The sequence below is a fragment of the Phoenix dactylifera genome, unplaced genomic scaffold (genome assembly GCF_009389715.1).
Source record: "Phoenix dactylifera cultivar Barhee BC4 unplaced genomic scaffold, palm_55x_up_171113_PBpolish2nd_filt_p 000130F, whole genome shotgun sequence".
Lineage (NCBI taxonomy): Eukaryota > Viridiplantae > Streptophyta > Magnoliopsida > Arecales > Arecaceae > Phoenix > Phoenix dactylifera.
The window spans coordinates 842,831-863,468 of record NW_024067692.1 but is presented as its reverse complement, the minus strand read 5'-3'; positions in this window follow the sequence as shown (position 1 = coordinate 863,468).

Sequence of the window (20,638 nt, the reverse complement as noted above, 5' to 3'; positions counted from 1 at the left end):
CCACGAATGGCACATGTTTCAAGTTCTAGTGATGTAGCTATCAGACTTGCTCCAGCTTTTGTTGAGTTCAAGAGTCTTCAAGGTTGCCAGGGTCCTGTTTCTCGAGTGTTTTTTTTTTCTAAACAGCCAAGTAGAAGAGCTAGGAAATGCCTCTCAAATTATACCAACTCTTTATATTGCGCATTTTGATCATGCTTGTCCTCAAGATATTTGTTATCACTTTTCTGAAACAAAACAGTCCAAGCTAATGACAAGTATGTATCTATCAATTACAGTCTCAGATGTCCGGGATGCTTCACGTCTCAAACTCATATTAGATGCTTATTGGCCACTACTCCTGGTCGGTTAATGTCTCTAAGTCTTATCTAATCTTTAGTCCACCAGTTCCATTTTTTTGCATGGCACAAAGGAGAGGGTGTTTTGGAAATATCTGGGGGTCCCTATGGATGACATAAATCTTCGAGATGCTGATTTTAATTTCCTTATGGACAATCTGTTGGCCAAAGTGCCGGGTTGGAAGTGGAGAGTTCTCTACTTTGCGGCGAGAGCAACCCTTCTTCAATCCATGCTATCGTCCTTTTCTATTTATTCTATGTCCTTTCTATTCCAGTAGCGGTGCTGAATGCTATAGAACACAAGTTTCGGACTTTTTTGTAGGGTCTTTGATGCTGTACTGCTACGGGAGTGGAGTGGAGAGAAAGAAGGAGAAGAGAGAGAGAAGGAAAGAGGAGGAACAAGAATAAAGAAGGGAAGACGAGGAAGAAAATAGAAGGGAGGCAATTTTAAGCATTTATCATCATTAATCATTCATCAAGTGCATAGACTCGTATATAGGATTGCAAAATACAAAAAAGTCCCTACAAATAAACTAATCCCATAAAAACCCTAACATAACAATAGGTACACAACCCAATCAACATAAAATAAACTAACACAAATCAGTCCAGCTATAACGAAGGTGGCTGGACCCTCCTCCTGCGACGACCATAGACCCGCGTAACAGGCGGTCCGATACTGGTGTCCGCACCAACTCCCCCCAGGTCGGAATAAGTCGATCTTGACGAACGCGGCTTAGTGCAGCTCTGGTAATACTCCAAAAGATCCGGATTCAATACGCTGAAGCTCCTCTTGTGTAATCCAAGTTGAATCGGACTTTGGGCGGCCACACTAACGAACTAAAAAATGCTGAATGCTACCAACATTGGATAAAATGGTTTGCTCATCTAAAATGCCATCAATAAGTTCTTTCTGTGCTGGTGGGAGAGGCAAAGGAAGTGGAGATGGTATGGAATCAGGGATATGGAAAGTAGCGGGCTCAAGAGAGGTCTCAATGAAAGGGTCATTAGGGATGGATGGTGGACCCTTGTAAGCAATCAAATCTTCAATATTAAAAGTAGAGTTGATACCAAAATCAGAGAAAAGGTCAATAACATAGGCATTCGTGCCCACCCTATGCAATACCCGAAATGGCCCCGCACTACGAGCCTGCAATTTCTTAACGGTCTCATGCGGAAACTGCTCCGGCCAAATACGTACCATAACATAGCCCCTAGGTTAGAATATTTTTGTCTTGTTTATGAGAATCAGCATGTAGTTTATATTGAGCATTACTAGCATGGATGCGCTTTTGGATTTCCTGATGTAACTCATAAATATGTTGTGCAAATGCGTATGCAGACTTAGAAATTCTAACATGGGGTGATATGGGTAAAAGATTTAAAGATTTCTAGTTTTGTAATCATGTACGACCTCAAATAGACTCATGCCTATGGACCTATTGACCGAAATTATTGCATGCAAACTGTGCGATAGGAAGAATTGAATCCCCAGTTATGAGTATGCTCACCCACAAGGGCACCGTAAAAGATTACCCAGACTTCGGCTTTACCACTTCTGTTTAGGGCTGGAAGTGGGCTCGGGCCGGCCCGAAGCCCATCGGGTCGGGCCGCTTGCGGGCCGGGCTATGGGCTAGACCCAATGAATTCGGCCAGGCTCGGGCTGCCCAAACTTAAGCCCAATTTTATTTCGGACCGGGCTCGGGTTTCCTATTGGCCCGGCCCGGGCCCTGGACCAAGCCCGAGCCCAATGCCAGCCCGAATCGAAATAAAATCACGGCCCAAAAGGGCTGGCCCAAACGGTTTGTTAGGATCTTTTTCGGCTTTTTTTTCCTTCTTGGCCTGTCTTTTGCTACTCTTATCTGCCTTAATAGGCAGCCTTGCGTTCCCAACCTCCCTGAAATAAAGAAACTTCAAATATATTTCTAGAACAACATAGCTTGCTGAAACCTCTCTTCTGCACAAGGGATCTTGGCTACAGTAAAATTCCTTAATGTTGAACGTGCAGAAGAAGGACCCTCCGTCATAACATATATTTGTTTCACTCATAGGAAATACTCATATAATTACAAAATGACCACTTGTGTGCCCCAGCCTTACTGCAAATGTGCCTAGAACCTCGTGTGTGCATCTGCACTTAAACTCAGTGTTTCCATGCTCCATAGGCTGCAATCAAGTTTACTCAGCAAATAGATGGATCATAAGCCATCATCACAAACAGAAAGTATTGTAAGCTACAACAGCAGATAGTGATGAAGTTAGCAATTTCATCGCAAAGGTTGACTGGATGCAGCATTAAAAAAGCTCAAGTAACCTGTCATCAGCTAGCTTCAGTACTTCCTTAGTTTCCTTCTTTGTTGCCCCTTTTCCCTTTCCTCCCTTCATTTTCAGGTGGAGTTCCTGTTACAATGAGGTCAACAAAACCAATGAAACCTTGCAACCACAAGAAGTTGCTAGTTAGAAATGGAAATGACAGCAGCTGTAGACTAATAATAAGAAGAAACATTAACTGTCTAAGAGCAATATAAGCTATGGCAAGAACCAGGGGATGCACCATATAAACTTGATGCATGTATTAACCATTCAATAAGCTATCTAACCAACGCGACAGGGAAAAATGTATTGGACTTAAAAAAAAAAAATGTTGCTGAGACTGATTAAAGGATATGAAATAGAAGGGCATGACATTCGGAAGTAAACTCATCAAAGCAAAGAACTTCCAGATACTAAAATCAGAGAGAATCTTAGTAAATGCACTCAGATAAACCTTAAGGGGTCTCTTATTACTGAACTAAAAGTCTTGTGAGAAAAAATAAATGACCACAAGGTTCAAGAAAGCCCTTCAGAGGTCAAATGAAAGAAAAGGCCCAAACGGGCTGGCCCAAACGGGTTGGCCCAAATGGGCTCGGGCCGGGCTCGGGCCTCATTCCTGTAAAATTGTTCGGGCTCGGCCCGGCCCGAAGCCCGGAAAAAAAATTTCGGGCCAGGCTTGGGTAGGGGTGTTGGCCCGGCCCGGCCCGGCCCACTTCCAGCCCTACTTCTGTTTGGTCATCAGTTTGTTGGATGATAAGTATTGAAAATTTAAGTTTCGTACCAATCGAGTGCATAAAGTTTTCAAAAGTAACTCAGAAATGTACATCCGATCGGACACGATGGTGTGTGGAAGGCCATATAGTTTAACATCTCATCAAAGAAGAGTTTGGTTCATTGGAAGTACCGAATTTTGGAACACGACATGAAGTGGGGCCATTTTGGAGAAACGGTCACGGATGACAAGAATTGAATCGTATTTATTCGGACGGTACGGGAAAGTCCAAGCACAAATCCAAACTAATGTCATGCCAAGGACGATTAGGTACCCGGTAAAGGGGGGTATAGAGACAGTATCTGTTTTCCGGTGGTTTGGCTAATTGACCACGTTCGACATTGGCCAGTGATTTTAGCAACATCCCGTTTTAGGCTAGGCTAGAAGAATTGACGTTCCACCTCTTCGATGGTCTTATCTCATTCGAAGTGCCGACAAAAGGCCACCGATATGTACTTCCCCAACCAAGAATCTCTTACTGACGTCCGTGGGATATAGAGCTTCACTGCCTTAAACAAATAACCATCCTGAAGATAAATACCATCAATTGGGGGTCCCTTGTCCATCAGCGATGGTTTTGTAGAGTTTCCCCAAATGGGCAAGATGAAGTAGTAATCTCTGAGTCTGTCGAAGCCCATAACATGTACGGACATGGTTGAGAATAGGGTCACTCGACGGCATAGTGTATCAGCAGCAGTGTTGGAGGCACTCAATGTGTGTTTAAGAACAAAGTGGTATTTCTGAAGGAACTCAACCCCCATTTAACCCATGCCTAGAATTCAATTTCTTTTGGAAGTTAATGTAGCGACAGAGCTTTCATGATCAGAGTAAAGTACGGATTCATTGGGTAGCAGATAATGGTGGCAATTACCGGAGAGCCGGACTATGGCATAAATTTTTATCATAGGTAGAGTATTTTTGCTTAGCCTCGTTTAACTTCTCACAAAGTATACTATGGGATGACGTTCTTGACTGAGCACCCCACTGATGCCAAGGCCGGATACATCCACACTCCACTTCAAAACGCCCTTACTGAAGTCGGGCAAAGTGCATAACTGGCGCCTTTGTCATCATCTTCTTGACATTGTGGAATGTATTAGCAGCAGCGCTAGTCAATGGACGTCGCCCCTTTTAGGCAATCAGTAATTGGGGGACACAAGTGCGCTAAACCCCTTAATGAACAACGATGGCAAAAAGTAGCCAGCCCATAAAGAACTACGAATCTCAGTGAGGGTTTTTAGGTTTGGGCCACCTCGACTAACGTAGTGACCTTATCAGGGTCAGCAGACAAACTTTCAGAGAAGGCAATATAACCTAAGAAGTTGACATGAGAAGTAAAGAACAAACACTTCTTAAGATTAGTGTTAAGGTGCACATCTATGCACATTTAAGCATTCTTTTAGACCTAATTTCTAAAGTTCTCATGCATATAACTCTTGAAAAGATGTATTTCTTTATTTTGGCTTCCTTTTTGTAATTGAAGGTCCTTCCGGGCCGAGCCCACCTAAAAACCTAGGTCACTCCCTATCTTTCCACTGCATCACCATGATTCATCCCTATTGTTATGGATAGAAGTTCATCTCAACCAATTGTGATCAGGCACATTTCAGCCATGGATCCCTTCTTTATACACCACTCTCACTTCATCACAAAAGAAAGTACCTTTTTAGCATCCAATCCCATGAACAATGGCTGAAATTACTATTCATGCTGAAATCACTATTCATATAAATAGTGTTCCGTGAAGAAATTGCTCATATGAATAGTGTTATGCGATGACACCGTTCATATGAACAGTGTTACGATACACATTTGTTTTTTTTCACTATTTTTCTTCTTCCTCCAGCGCTCTCAGGTTTTCCAATATTTGCACCCAAGCGTCTGAGCCCGCGTGTGATATCCCAGCATCCGTGCGTCCACCCTCTTTCCCTGTTTTCAAAGATCCCATGCTCCTAACATTCCGTAGCCCAAAGAAGGAATAAGAAGCAGCCCTCCCAGCGTGTTCACAGCAGCAATCCTCCCCACATGCGTCTGCAGTTCCCTTCCATTTCCAGCACTCTCGGGCGATTCCGTGCATTCTTCCTCTTCCGCCGTGCGATCCCGGACGATCAACTCCTCGCCAGCGTCCGTCCGTCATTCGGATTAGCGCACCCCATTCCTCCGCGATCAGCATCCGCTTGTCATTCCAGATTAGCCTCCTCCCAGCTAAACTCCCAGCGTTCCTATCCTTTCCGTGGAGAAATCGGAAGTATCACCAGCTCCTTCCCACGATGCTTGCAGCCCACTGCTCCGAGCCACTCGGATCCCGCGTCCGGATACTTCCATTTCTTGCCATCAAGGAGCCATTCCAGCCGCGTTTCAGCTCCCCTCCGCATCATGCGACCCCTTCTCTGTGATCCCTGCATCCGCGCCGATCTTCCACCCAATGATCAGCTCTCAGCGATCATGCATCCTCTCCACGTGCTTGCTAGCTGATGGGATCTATATAAAGAGGCTCTCGGCTGGCGAAAGATAGGAAGGGGAGCGCACATTCAAAAAGAAAGAACAGAGGATGCCCCTGTTCTTGAAAAAAAAGAAAGAGAGAAAAAAAGAAAGTGTTCCACCGAGAGGGGTTTCTATTTTTTTCCTTTGTTTTTCATTTTTTTTACTCTTGTATCATTTTTTTTATGCAATTTATCATTTTCTTTTATGTAATCCGTTTAGTTTAACTTTTGGCGGTTTATTTTATGCATTTTGGAATTTTTATTTTATTTGCAAAAGTTTTCTTTTTTTCCTTTGTTTATTTTTGAATGAAAAACTAGCTCTGATTGGTTAGAGATTAATCAAATATTCCTTCAAAAATTATTTTTAAAAAATAAACCTTAATGGAGTTTCTAATCTCTATTTGTGTACTCGAATCGCCTCCTGTGGATCGACCTCGCTACAACCACTATTCATTGAATAGAGGATGGTAAGAGTAATATAAAAGTATTTATTTGTTGGTTAAGATTTTCATAACGACATCTTTTTTAAGTCATCCTCAGGTCTACAAGAAGAGAACCAACAAAATTTTGGTGCCGTTGCCGGGGAGGCAAAGCGAGTCAGAAGGAAGATTCAGCGAACGCCACTAAGATCAGGTGTGAAGTTTTCAATTTTAGCCTTAATTTATTTTCTTAGATTATTTTAATCTTGCCTTATTTAATTCTTCCAAGATTAAAATTAAAAAAACAAAACACAAAAAAAAATAAAATTAATAAAAAAAATTTGCTAGTAGTTGATAGGGTGCAATCCCCCGATGTTATCATACCTCTATTGGGGCTCCTCACGGAGTAATCTCCAGAGCTTATTCAATGGGCATTCAGAGATTGACTGATGTATAAGGATTAGTTTTTAGTTTACATTCAAGTTCTTCCTATATATATATAAATTTATAAAAAAATATAAAATAAAAATTTTAAAAAAGAATTTCTTGATCATTTAATTAAAGGAATTTAATGTCATGCCATAAAACTTTAAATTTTTTTTATGATTGTTGCATGTAGTGTAAAGCATTTGCATAAAACATTTTAAGGGTAGAACCCACTAAAAAGATAAGGTCGAAATTTTATCACTCGTCCTTAGCCCAAAAATCATCACATTGCATAAATATCCTAAGCCTAATCATCTTAAAAGTAATTAGACATTGGCCTTAGGGTTTTCGAGCTCAATAGGCTCTTGGAAAGAAGCGATTGAAGGCCACTCTAGTGAGAACTTTAGTAATTGGTGATGTATAGGAAAGTTTTATAACAGTGAAAACTGTTACGAAAATTATGGTACTTAAGTGAGCTTAGTGCACCACCACACACCCTGGAACTTACTTGGTCACTAGTTACTAGATCTTCTTAACTCGTATGCTCAAGTTTAATTTGAAAGGGAGATTAGGAGCTATCTAATCTAGGAGAGAATTTTAGAAATTTTTATCTAATAATTCTCCATGCAACTAGATTTAAGAAGCTACTAAACCTCACTTAATTTTAAGACTAATATAGCCAAATTGTTGTGTGGTGATGGTTGTGGTCATCTGTGTCTAGCCCTTCTTTTCTCTTAGGATCTCGTTCATTTTAGGAGTCAAATCTAATGAATTGTTGATAGTGTATGTATGGTAGAAGGTCATGAAGGGGTAAGTTAACACCATTTGATCATGAGATTGACAGAACTTTTCATCACAACCAGCGAACTGTAAGCCAACCATAAATCTCTACAATGGGTGAACATATTAGAACTTTGAATGAGTTGTTCGCACTCGCATCCGCTAGTCCCTCTACTTGCATAGTGTTACCAATTAATAGTGCAGCCCAATTCGAGATTCGGGCTGCAATAATAAATATGTTACCCAAATTTCATGGGTTTGAGAGTGAACAACCGTATATTTATCTAAATAAATTTTTGACAATCTGTTAAACGTTCAGAAATCAAAACTTAGATGAAGAGGGTATTAAATTAAGATTGTTTCCCATGACTTTAGAGGATCGTGTTGCTGCATGGCTGTATTTTCTTGCTTCAAATTCTATCATGTCATGAGAACAACTATCTAGGAAGTTCATGGCTAAGTTCTATCCCATGGTAAAAACTGAAAAAATTAAGGATGCCATAAGAACTTTTAGAGAAAAATATGAGAAGAAAATTTTCTAACTTTAGGAAAGATTCCATGATCTTTTGGTCAAGTGCCCATACCATGGGCTTCACAAGGCTGATCTAGTACACTTCTTTTACAAAGGACTACCTCCAGCACACAAGAACATGATTGAATCCATGCATAAGGGTAGGTTCATGAACCAAACCCCCGATCTCAAGAATGTCATGGGTCTAGAGAACCAAGTACCTACGGAATAAAAACAGACCTAGATCTCAAGAATGTCATATCCAATCTGGTGAATGGGGTGAACAATCTAAGCAAAAAGTTAGATGCTTTCACTGTTTCCACTAACTCGAACTCACACAAAGAGTCAAATCCCATCATGAAAGTAGAACATGAGCCACAGGGCTTATGTATCTTGTGTAACAGTTTTGAGCATCTAGTGGAGTGCTATCCTAGTTTACCCAACATCAAGGCCGAGCAGGCAAATGCTCTAAATTTATATTGTGCCTTTAACAAACCCACTCCCAACTCATTCAACCCAGTTTATCATCCTGATAATAGGTTTCATCCGAATTTCTCATACAGACATACTGAACTTATTCAGCATCAGGGCGGTCCACCGGGTTTTCAGAAGAACTTTTCTAGGATAGGTCCATCACAGATGAACCAATCATTGGCTCCACCTATTCCTCCTTATAGTGCCCCTATCCCTCAGCAATCTACATCATTGGAAGCTATGATGGCTAACATGATGAAGCAATAATGAGACTTCATCCAACAGCAACAACAGACCAATATGGCTCAAACCCAGACTAACCAATTCCATGCGCAAGTGATTGCAAAACTTGAGGTTAGTCTGAGCCAAATAGCTAACTCTCTAGGGGATAGGAAGAGAGGTGAATTACCCAGTCAGCCAGTGCCTAATCCTAGTAGGCAACAGAATCAAGGGCTGAGAGGCCAGTTTTAGATTGACTCGAATGAAAATCTAACTTATGAATTCCAAGCAATTACCACTTTACGGTCTGGCAAGCAAGTGGACAACAAGGTCCAACTTCCTGTACAAGAAAAAAAAGAAAAGCATGAACCGAACCTCACTCTGAAAAAAGGGGCAAGAACAGGAAACACAAGTAATAGAGGAGAAACCAGTAGAGACATACACACCCAAGGATCCCTTTCCTAGTAGACTACAAGACTCCAAGAAAAAATCTCAGTATAATGAAATCATGGAGGTTTTTAAAAATGTCCAAATAAATTTATCCTTCCTAGATGCTATCAAACATATCCCCCCTCCAATACAAAATTTTTAAAAGACCTCACCATGGTGAAAAGGAAAACCAGTATTCGTAGGCAAGCTGTGATGGTGGCACAAGCCTCATCTCTCATTCAACAATAGATTGCCCCAAAATACAAGGACCCTAGTTGCCCCACCATTGAAATTAAAATAGAAAAAATCATCATTCGGAGAGCCCTCCTAGATTTAGGAGCTAGTGTAAACTTGTTACCCTATTCTGTTTACATAGAGTTGGGTTTGGGGGAATTAAAACCTACCAATATCATTCTTTTGTTGGCAGATAAGACTGTAAAGTATCCTAAAGAAATTGTAGAGGATGTGATTGTAAAAGTCAATGAGTTTTACTACCCTGTGGATTTTGTAGTTCTTGAAATTGAACCAGTAAAAAATCCAGAAAGTCACATCCTGGTGATCCTAGGTAGACCAATTTTGGGCCACTTCAAATGCTGTGATCAGTTGCCGAAATGAAATAATGACTCTAGCCTTTGGAAACATGACTGTTCAGCTCAATGTTTTTCACAGTGGTAGTCAGTCAACTGAGATGGACGATTTAGAATAAATTCACATGATCGAGAACATAATTAGCAGTTCTTTTGAAGAGTCAAGTTATTCTGATCCATTAGAAAGATGTTTGGCTAATTTCGATCAAGATTGTGAATCAAGTCAGGAGGTGAATGCATTGTTAGATTTCATTCCTATGATGGATACTAGCAGTTGGGCTACCAAGAATCATTGCCTATTTCGGAATCTCAGCTAGTGCCATCCAATGTCAAACCTCCCAGCTAAAACTTAAAGATCTTCCCGAGAACTTGAAGTATGCATTTTTTGGAGACAACAAGACCTTACCTGTTATAATTGCATCGAATCTGACTACAGAACAGGAAGAGAAGTTGTTAAGTATCCTTCGGAATAACAGGAAGCTATCGATTGGTCTATAGCTGATATCAAGGGGATTAGTCCTTCTGTGGTCCAACATAAGATCAACTAGAAGAGGATGCAAAAATCTCTAGAGAGCCACAAAAGCGACTTATCCAGTCATGAAGGACGTAGTTCGAGCGAGGTCATCAAGCTTTTAGATGCAGGGATATATTATCTATTTCTGATAGTCAGTGGGTAAGCCAGTTCAAGTCGTACCCAAGAAGTCTGGCATCACTTTTGTAAAAAATGATATAATGAGTTAGTCCACTCGAATCTAAACGGGATGGAGAGTAAGCAGACTACAGGAACTTAATGCATGACTAGGAAAGCCTTTTTCTACCCTTAATCGATCACATGCTAGAACGTCTAGCTGGCACTCTATTACTGTTTCTCGATAGTTATTCTGGATATAAAGTCCTATTGCACGTTGAAGATCAAGAGAAAGCACGTTCCATGTCTTTAGCTTTTTGCCTATCGTCGCATGCCTTTTGGTCTGTGCAATTGCCTAGCTACTTCCACAGGATAAGGCAAGTAGATTGATTGCTAATTGCACTCTAAGACTGTTAGAAAAATTCGAATCCTTTTTAGGGCATGCGGGTTTTTAACGCGTTATCAAGAATTTTTAGCAAAATCGAAACCCAATGTGATTTGTTGGTAAGATGCTATTTTCATTTTTCACCAACATGTAACTGCTTTTGAAAGACGAAGTCTGATTAACTTCAGCACCCATAAGATCTTCTGATTGGAGTCGTCCTTTGAAATTATGTGTGATGCTATCTGATTATGCATAGGTCCGTCTTGGGTCAACGAGTGGGGAAGCTTTCCCATATTAATTATATGAGAAACTCTGAATACGCCCAACTCAACTATTCCACCACTGAAAAAGAATGTTTGGCGGTTGTTTTGTCTAGATAAATTTCGTCCTACTGATAGGATCTAAGGTCCTTGTTTATCTGATCATGCGTCCTTAGTACCTTCTCACGAAGAAGGATGCAAGGCAAGGTTCATTCGTTGGATTTACTGCTCCAGGAATTTGATCTTGAAATCTAGATAAAAAAGGATCTGAAAATGTAGTGGCTGACACTTGTCCAGCTGATTATTGAGTCATCTGCAAAACCTTACCTATATCCGAACTTTTTCTGATGAACAACTAATGATGATTTCCATACTAGTGTTCCATGGTATGCTGACATAGTCAACTAGTTTCGTACTGAACGAATGCCCAGCTCTTGGACCAGCAAGAGCAATTTCGCTTCCTAGCTTGTGTGAAGTGGTATTTTTGGAATGAACTATACTTATTCAAATACTGCCTGATCAGATATCCGACGGTGCGTCCCTGAATATGAACAAAGGAAAGTCCTTCCTTTTGTCATGACATGCTTGTGTGGTCATTTCAATGGTAAAAAAATGGCCGCAAAGGTTGCAGTACGGATTCTCTTGGCCCACACTATTCATGATTCACACGAGTATTGTAAAACAGTGACCGATGTCAAAGACTAGGAAAAATTTCAAGAAAAAATAAAATGCCCCTGAACCCAATCTTAATTAGAAATCTTTGATGTTTAGGGTATTGATTTTATGGATCCTTTTCCTATGTCGTTTGGGCACCAGTACATACTCCTTCTTGTTGACTATGTGTCCAAGTGGATTGAGGCTGTTGCATGTAAGACCAATGATCACAAAGTGGTGATCAAGTTTCTTAAAGAGTCTGTCTTCGCTCATTTGGCACCCCTCATGCTATCATTAGTGGGGAAATATTTTTGCAATAGAATTTTTAAAGCCCTTGCTAGGAAGTACAACATCATCCACAAGGTCGATACACCGTATTATCCACAAGATGGACAAATTAAGATTCCAATAGAAAAATTAAGACCATCCTTGAGAAAACTATCAATCCATCTGAAAGGATTGTCCCTTAGGTTAACGATGCATTGGGTATATTGTATGGCCTACAAAACACCAATTGAATGTTCCCATATAGAATTATCTATGGCAAGGCTTGTCATTTACCTGTGAGTTAGAGCACAAGGCTATGGGAATCAAACTAAATTTCGATCTCGATAAGTGGGAGAGCATAGAAAGCTTCAGCTCGATGAGCTTGAAGAAATAGGACGATTCTTACGAGTGTTAAGAAGTACAAGGATCGCATGAAGGTCATGCATGAAAATATCACTCGTAAGAGTTTCACCAAGACAAAAAAGTCCTTTATATGATCTCGATTACATCTTCTCTGAAAAACTTAAATCTCGCTGGACTGGCCATACATAATAGAGAAAGTGCATCCGCATGGTGCGGTAGTAATATGCAATACCAAGAAGGTAGTCGTTTCAAGTCAATGGACATCATTTAAAACCATACTGGAGTATCTGAGTCCAGAAGTCGAGTAGACACTTTGACCGACCCTATCTATTATGAGTGAATTAGATTGTCTGCTGAGGACATAAAACTTAGCGCTCTGGAAGGCAACCAACATGTAAATTAAAATTATTATTATTTTTAATAAGTTACTAACAGCAGGTTTGGGGGTATTTTTTCCAATCTCAATTTATCCAGCCATATCAAGTCCAATATCAGTAATGTATTCTCTGCCTATTACTGTTTTAATTTTTTCCAACATTGAGGACAATGTGAATTTAGATATGGGGTGAGAATATTTTTGATTTTTCTGCCTAAAAAAACAAAAAATAAAAAAAAGAGAGAGAAAATGGAGGATTTAAATTTTAACTCAAATTTTAATCTTTTTGACTGTATAAACTAGGAATTGCTTTGACAATAGCTTGAGTTAAGAAATATGATAGCAGTTCTAGCTTGAGTTTTATCCCACCTGTCTCATGCTAACATGATAGAAGATGATTTAGCACCTACACATAAGCACATGAATAGTGGGGTATGTAACTTGTAACTAATATGAATACTTTAATCTTCTAGATAATTTAAAGTTATGTGTATGATGAATACCCTAAAAAATGAATTTATTTCTCTGTGATCCCTGATCCGCATCGGATCTTCACCCATGATCAGCTCTAGCGATCATGCATCCTTCCACATGCTCGCTGGCTGATGGGTCTATATAAAGAGCTCTCGACTGGTGAAAGAGAGGAAGGGGCTCACATCAAAAAGAAAGAGCAGGGATGCCCTGTTCTTGAAAAAAAAGAAGAGAAAAAAAAGAGAGTGTTCCACCGAGAGGGTTTCTTATTTTTTTCTTTGTTTTTCATTTTTTTACTCTTGTAATCATTTTTTAATGCAATCTATCAATTTTCTTTTATGCAATCATGTTCTAGGTTCAGTTAATTTCTGCAGTTATTTTATGCATTCTGAAATTTTATTTTATTTGCAAAAGTTTTTTTTCTTTTCTTTGTTTATTTTTGAATGGAAAACTAGCTCTGATTGGTTAGAGATTAATCTAATATCTTAAGGAATTGTTTTTTTAAAAATAAACCTAATGGAGTTCTATTCTCTATTCGTGTACTCCAATCGCCTTCTATGGATCGATCTCCTACAACCACTATTCATCGAATAGAGGATGGTAAGAGTAATATAAAAATATTTATTTGTTGGTTAAAATTTTGACAACGACATCCTTTTTAAGTTATCCTCAGGTTTACAAGAAGAGAACCAACAGTTAAAAATACAGTTTTGCATCCCGCAGGGTTTGTACATACCAGTCGTAAATGATCGAAGTGGTGCTCCTTTGATTGGCTGTAGATTGAGGATGTCATCAAAGTACATGACTAAAAATTTGCCCATAAAAGGTCGTAGTACTTGTGGCATCACCTGCATAAAAGTACTAGGAGCATTCGAGAGGCCAAAAGGCATGACCAACCACTCATACAGGCCAGCTTTTGTTTTAAAAGCCGTTTTTTCATTCATCACCTGGACGGATCCAGATTTGATGATATCCACCTTTTAAATCGATTTTGGAGAAGATCGTGGCTTCTGCCATCATATCCAACATATCATCGAGCTGAGGGATGGAAAAAACGGTACTTGATCGTGATTCAGTTGATGGCTCGACTGTCGACACACATCCTCCACGTGCCATCCTTTTTTGGAGTTAGGATGGCAGGTATGACACATGGACTCAAACTTTCATGAATGAACCCCTTTCGGATAAGTTCGTTAATTTGCCATTGTAGCTCAGCGTGTTCAGAAGGATTCATTCGATAGTGGGGTAGGTTAGGCAGGGTAGCTCCCGGAACCAGATCATAGCATGCTGTATGTCACGCAAGGGCGGCAGGTGATCCGAGAGGTCCTCAAGGAAAACTTCTGAAAACTCCTCAAGGATGAGCTGACCCTCTGATGGTAGCTCACTTTGCAGACTCTGTTGGTTTTCGAGGGCAAGTAAAGTGTACACCATAGAACACTAGAGACTTTCGTTCAAATTCGGACAGACTTAGGATATGGAGTTCGTTGCCTTTGGCTCACTTGTCTTCTTGCCCTCGACAAGTGTCCTGGGCCGTAGGAGATTAAGTTTAATCCTCTTGCCCTCAAATATGAAGGAGCAAGAATTAGACCGACCAAAGATGGTGACATCAAGGTCGAACAACCAAGATCTTCCTAATATTAGATGATCCACATCCATCAGAATTACATCACACCAGATGGTGTCTTTATACGAAAGAATTTGAATTGGGACGATACACCGTTTTTTGATTTGGATAGAAGACGTATCAATCCAGGAGACCTTTTAAGGTCGGGTCTGAGGAACTGGAGTCAAACCAAATGAGAGACAATGTTTGAAGATATTGCATTAATGCAACTCCCGCTATCAATGATAACCTTACAGTCCTTGTCTCCGCACTTAAGATAAGTGTGGAAGATCGAAGTACGTCTCCAGTCAGCCTGCTTCGTGGGTTGGGCAAGAGCACACCGTACTACATTCATAGCGGACTGAGTTGATTCAGTCACAACCGATGGAGTTGTGGTTCGGATATTCAGAGTATGCCACCAAGCACAAGACAACTAATTGATGCCAAATTAAAGAGAGCAAATAAAATATCTAGGAAAGGGCAAACTTGATCTGGCGGAGGGTGACGATCCATGTGCAACAAGCCGGCTCGCTAGTCGACACAACTCTGGTCTGCCTGTGGTCCAAAGAAAAGAGGGAAAAGGCAGGTTGCAGTGGGCTCTGTAGGGATGTTGCAGACCTGTGGGCTTGGCTCGTGAGGATAAAATGGAAGCGGGCCGGGCCCTGGTCCGAGGCTCAAAAGGAGCGAGGGGGGGAGAGAGAGGCGTCGGGCTTTGGCCTGATGAAAGAGGGAGAGGCGTTCGAGCTATGATGAAAGGGGCGGCCCGTAGAGAATATGGAGGCAGGGGAATAGGGTCTTGATGCGGTTGGGAGGAAATTGGGAGGGAGATGTGTTGGGATGTTGGGGAAGAGGAAGAAGGGTAGCAGCCAAGGCAGAGCAAGGCGGTGAGCCAGAGAGGTGGGGGTGGAGGCAGTGGGGAGGGGTGGTAGTGGGGCTCGGGCGAAGGCGGCGGCAGCTGGATGGCCTGATGTCAGCTAGCCGTGAGGTGGAAGAAGATGGCTCTGGAGGGTTAGGATCCTCCGATCCTTCCATCAGCGGGGTGGAAAGAGGGGTGGGGAAAGAGGGTGTGAGGTTAGGAAGATGAAGAAGGAAGGAAGGGGTGGAGGGGCGGGTGGGGGTGTGGGGGTGTTCGTGGCGCGGTGGCGGGAGGCGACGAAAGCGGCGAAGAGGCAACGGCTGTGAAGGGCGTGGCGGCAGCGGCGGCGGAGCGGCATGCGTGGGCAGCGACGCGTCGACGGCAGCAGCGGCAGAACCCTAGCTCTAGGGTTCCTCTTTGTCGGGAAGAAAGAGGTAAGCAAATTTTTTTTTTCTTTTTTTTGTCATTCACGTGTGACGGGGCACGTGGGAAGTCACGTGCAGGTCACGTGACTTTGCCATTTTTTTTCTGAAACAGATCCGATTTATTGAACTAGGGTTAATAGGCTTGGATCTTACCCATTAACCAACTTGAAACTCCCGACGGTTTCAAGCGTGCGTGCCCAGAGTCACGCCAACGGCTGCAGACAGTTCGTGGTGGCCGATCGTGCCGAGATTCATGCCAGCGGTTGCAGACGGATCTTGGTAACCTGTGGTGGCGGCCGGCGACCGGTCACTGCTCCGACACTGGCTCTCTTCCCGGCTCTCTTCCTGTGAGTGGTGGCCGACGGCTGCGACAATGGAATTGAGGGATAAAGACGAAAGAAGAGAGGCGATGCTCCCTCTCTTTTTGGCAACGCGAGTTGTGCATGGCCCTTCGACACACTCCGACATTCGTGGCGTGCGAGGTACAGCGTAGATCTCGTGTGGCCACCTGAAACGTGGAATCGGTGGCTGTTCCACCATACACTAGGGTGGGCCCCGACGTTCTTCGGCAGAAACCAGTGGTGCGACGACGTTGTAAGGCGGTTCGAGCGTTGCTGGTGGCGACTAATGATAGCGGTGGGCTCAAGTGCGACAACGGTGGAAAAAGTCTAGCGTAGGGTTTTTTTTTGTTTTCTGTTCTGTGTGTGGGGACTGAGAGAAAGGAAGAGACATAGGGATCGAGGCTTTGGCAACAGGGGCAAAGCCTACCAAAGCTTTGATACCAAAACTGATGCAGTACTGCTACGAGAGTGGAGTGGAGAGAAAGAAGGAGAAGAGAGGAAGAGGAGGAAGAGGAGGAGAAGAATGGAGGAGGAAGAAGAATAGGGAAGGGAGAGGAGGGAGAAAATAGAAAGGAGGCAATTCTAAGCATTCATCATCATTATCATTCATCAAGTGCATAGACCCATATATAGGATTACAGAATATAAAAGGTCCCTACAAATAAACTAATCCCATGAAAATCCTAACATAACAATATGTACATAAACCTAATCAACATAAATAAACTAACATCAAATCAATCCAGCCATAACGAAAGTGGCTGGACCCTCTTCCTGCGACGACCGTAAACCCGCGTGACAGGTGATCCAGTACTGGTGTCCGCATCAGTCTTTCTTCAAATCGAAGGGGTTTGCATCTCTTATAGTGGGAGACCATCTGCTCATCTAAAGTCCGCAGGTGCTTTAGCTCTACAATCCATTTTTACTACACCGAAAGCCTTCTTAGCAAAGTTGGCTGCCAACTTAGTGTTAAACCTAATTCTCTGTGGGCTCAATTAGTCTCCTCCAAACATCAACCAGTAGTTACTAATTTTAAGCTGTGTGGAGCATAGTTCGTGGCATTGCCCGAATGGGATGGTATGAGACACAGCATATTGGTACTTGATATAGATGGCAAACCAATATTTGGTACTAAGGTAGTTACTAATTTTAAGCCAACCTCCGTACAATTTGATTGAATTTCTGGCTAATTAATGCCTTGGTGGGGAAGGGGGCCAAGGCAGCGACTGCTTATGCGACTTATCTCATTGGAAATTTGGAATAAACGCCATCTTTGAGCATCAGCATAGTACACCAAAGGGCATGGTAAGACTCTACATCTGCTTCTATCGTGATATGTTTCAGCGGGCACCAGTCTTTTATTCTAAAGGTGTTGGCACTCAGTCAAAGGTCTGGAGCATCCATAAGCTGTTGGCCTCGTCTCTTGGATGCTCCCTCCCTTTGGAGTTCTGTTGGTGAACTTCGACGGAGCTGTAAGTGATCATGAAGCTGCAGCAGTATTATTATTAGAAATCATGAAGGTCCCATATGCTGGAACTTGTTGGTGCTTGGCTTGGACTTCATACCCTTACTTCCCTATTTTATCCTCAAGAAGTTTTGGTTGCAGGGTGACTTGGCAGTTGTCTTGGCATGGCTGGCTTTGTTTCAAGATATTATGATGTGGAACCACTCCTTCGCACGGTTAAAAGTGCACATCTGCCCCCGTGAGGTTTTGGAAACCAGGTAGCAGATTGGGCAGCTGCTCATGATGTAAGACAACTGCAAGAGAAGAGGGAAGAAGGAGGAAGAAGAGAAGAGGAGGGGAAGAAGAAGAACTAGGCTTCTCACCTGACTCTGGCCATGGCTTCACACTAGAGTTTCAAAGAAATAAGGCTATTTCATTTAATCATTCAATAACCTTAATGCATGGACCCACATATATAGAGTCAAGAAATAACAAAAAATCCTTAAAAAAAAAAATTCATATAAAAGCCCTAAAATAACAATATGCAATAAGCCCCTAAAAGAAATTAGTCTCACAAAATACTCTTAAAATAACGAAATATCAAAATAAGCCATAAATGCTGTCAAATAACAAAATATCTTAATAAATCCAAATAACATAAAATCACTCGCAGAATAAATCAAGCTGGCTGGAACATCCTTCTATGGCGAAGCTGAAACATTCACCTGCGGCGACCGTAGACCCGAGTGATGGGTGACATGGGCACTGGTGTCTGCACCACTCATGCACCGGCAATTGGTTTCTTTTATCCCTCTTCCATGCTGCTGGGATAATTGTTCAGTTTGCCATAAAGTGACGACGCTGGTTTCCTGCTGCGTGTCGATTCTCTTTGTAATATCAGGGAATTTTGGGGTGCGCTGGTTTATCTCATTCCTTGGATCTTGTACTTATAGCAAGGACTTGGGTTTCCCCTCTCACCAGAATTCTCAGAGAATTCTTCCTTGGTAGCTTTAGCGTGTTAGGTGGTTACTGAAACAAAATAGAATCCATTGACTTTGACTACTTCTAACACTTTCTTGTCTATAGACAATGGAATAAAAAACCAGTGGAAGTTGATGAAGACGTTAGAACTTAGTAGGAGGCATATACCCCTCGGGAGAGCACAATCTCTACGACCACATATGGTTATTTAATTTGATAATTTGACTACGAATACAAATAAACCATAGAAGTCATCTGACAATTCTACTATCATTGGACTTTGCGTTTGGACGAAAGATAGATGAAGAAAAGTTTCCATTATTTGCCAAATTAATCTGTAAGATCAATACGGAGATATTATTTGATGCCGGCCCCATGAATTGAAGCCGGTTTGTGGGTCAAACTGGCATCTTTCTACGAAGAGACTTCCATGAAAGTATAATACCGTAAGCTAGTCTTGCATTTGCTAAGCAATGGATCCTCGGGAACTTTGTTTGTTGTTCCCTTCATAGGTTTGGAAGGTTCTACATTTAAATCATCCAATTCCCACGAATGTATTTATACTCGATTAATTTAAATCATCCAATTTATCACAAAAAATACTAGGTTAATCTCTAGCATGGAAGCAGCGGCGTCGAAGTTTGTTGTAGAAAGACATACCAGCAGGACTAGGAAGGTGCCTTCTAATACAATGTCTCAGCAAATATAGCAGTTACTACAAGATTGAAAGTTTAACCCATAAGATATTATGATGAGTACTAATTTTAACCATAAAGTAGCTATTTGCCTTTGTTGGTGGTCAATTCGATACTCATTTACACGATAGAAAATGCATTAGTAGAAAACTATGGTAGCTCCTCCTCGTGAAGGTTTGTTTTTGAATGACAATACTACGATATATGAGAGATGCTCCATGGGTAGATAGGAGCATAAACTTAAATAACTATGCAATGAGAGAGATCATGTTGTCATAAACTCAAGCAATGTCCTTGCATGAGACATCGATCATAATGTATCAATTAGATGTTGTTAGAATTCCAGATCTACAATCTCCTTCCCCCTCCAATTACTCCTTTCTTCTATCTAACATCTCCAGCTCCGAAATATTTCATTTATTTAGGTATATTGGATGGTCGTAGTTGAGATATGAGTAGTGATACCGGATGGAAAATTATAATTGACGAAGCCCCTAGATTAAACATTCCAAAATATATAATAAAGGGATCTTGTTTCTTATGAAAGATGATTCTTAGCATCTCCTTTTTAGAATTGGTTGGTTCGATGCTTCTCCAATCAAAAAAGGATCCTGCTAACCATCGTCCTCGAGGCGATGGTTAAGGAATATTAATTAGACTCTAACTACCTTCACTATATTTTGCATTAATATCATTGGAACAAGCTGCCTTTTGGAAGCAATTAATATTCATGGAACAAGTTGTCTTTTGGAAGCAATTATATTTCTTAACCATCACCCCCAGGGCGATGGTTAAGGAATATTAATTAGACTCTAACTACCTTCACTATATTTTTTCCAAGAAATAAGGGGAATCTTCATTTAATGTAATATACCCTTCCAATATTATATTAAATATAGAGAGAAAATAAAATAATAACATAAAAGTAACTAGTTATTAAGGGAGAATAAGAAATACTCCCATCTTTTTTCCATTTCCTACTCTGCCCATTAAGAGAGAATAAAAATAAAATGGCAAGGTTCAGTGCATACCACCATGACTGCTTTTGTGCCTACTCTGCCCATGGTGACATGATGCTATTTTAGTAATTTTCAATTAACAAATGGAGATACACCATTATAGCCAACAAATACTATACTAA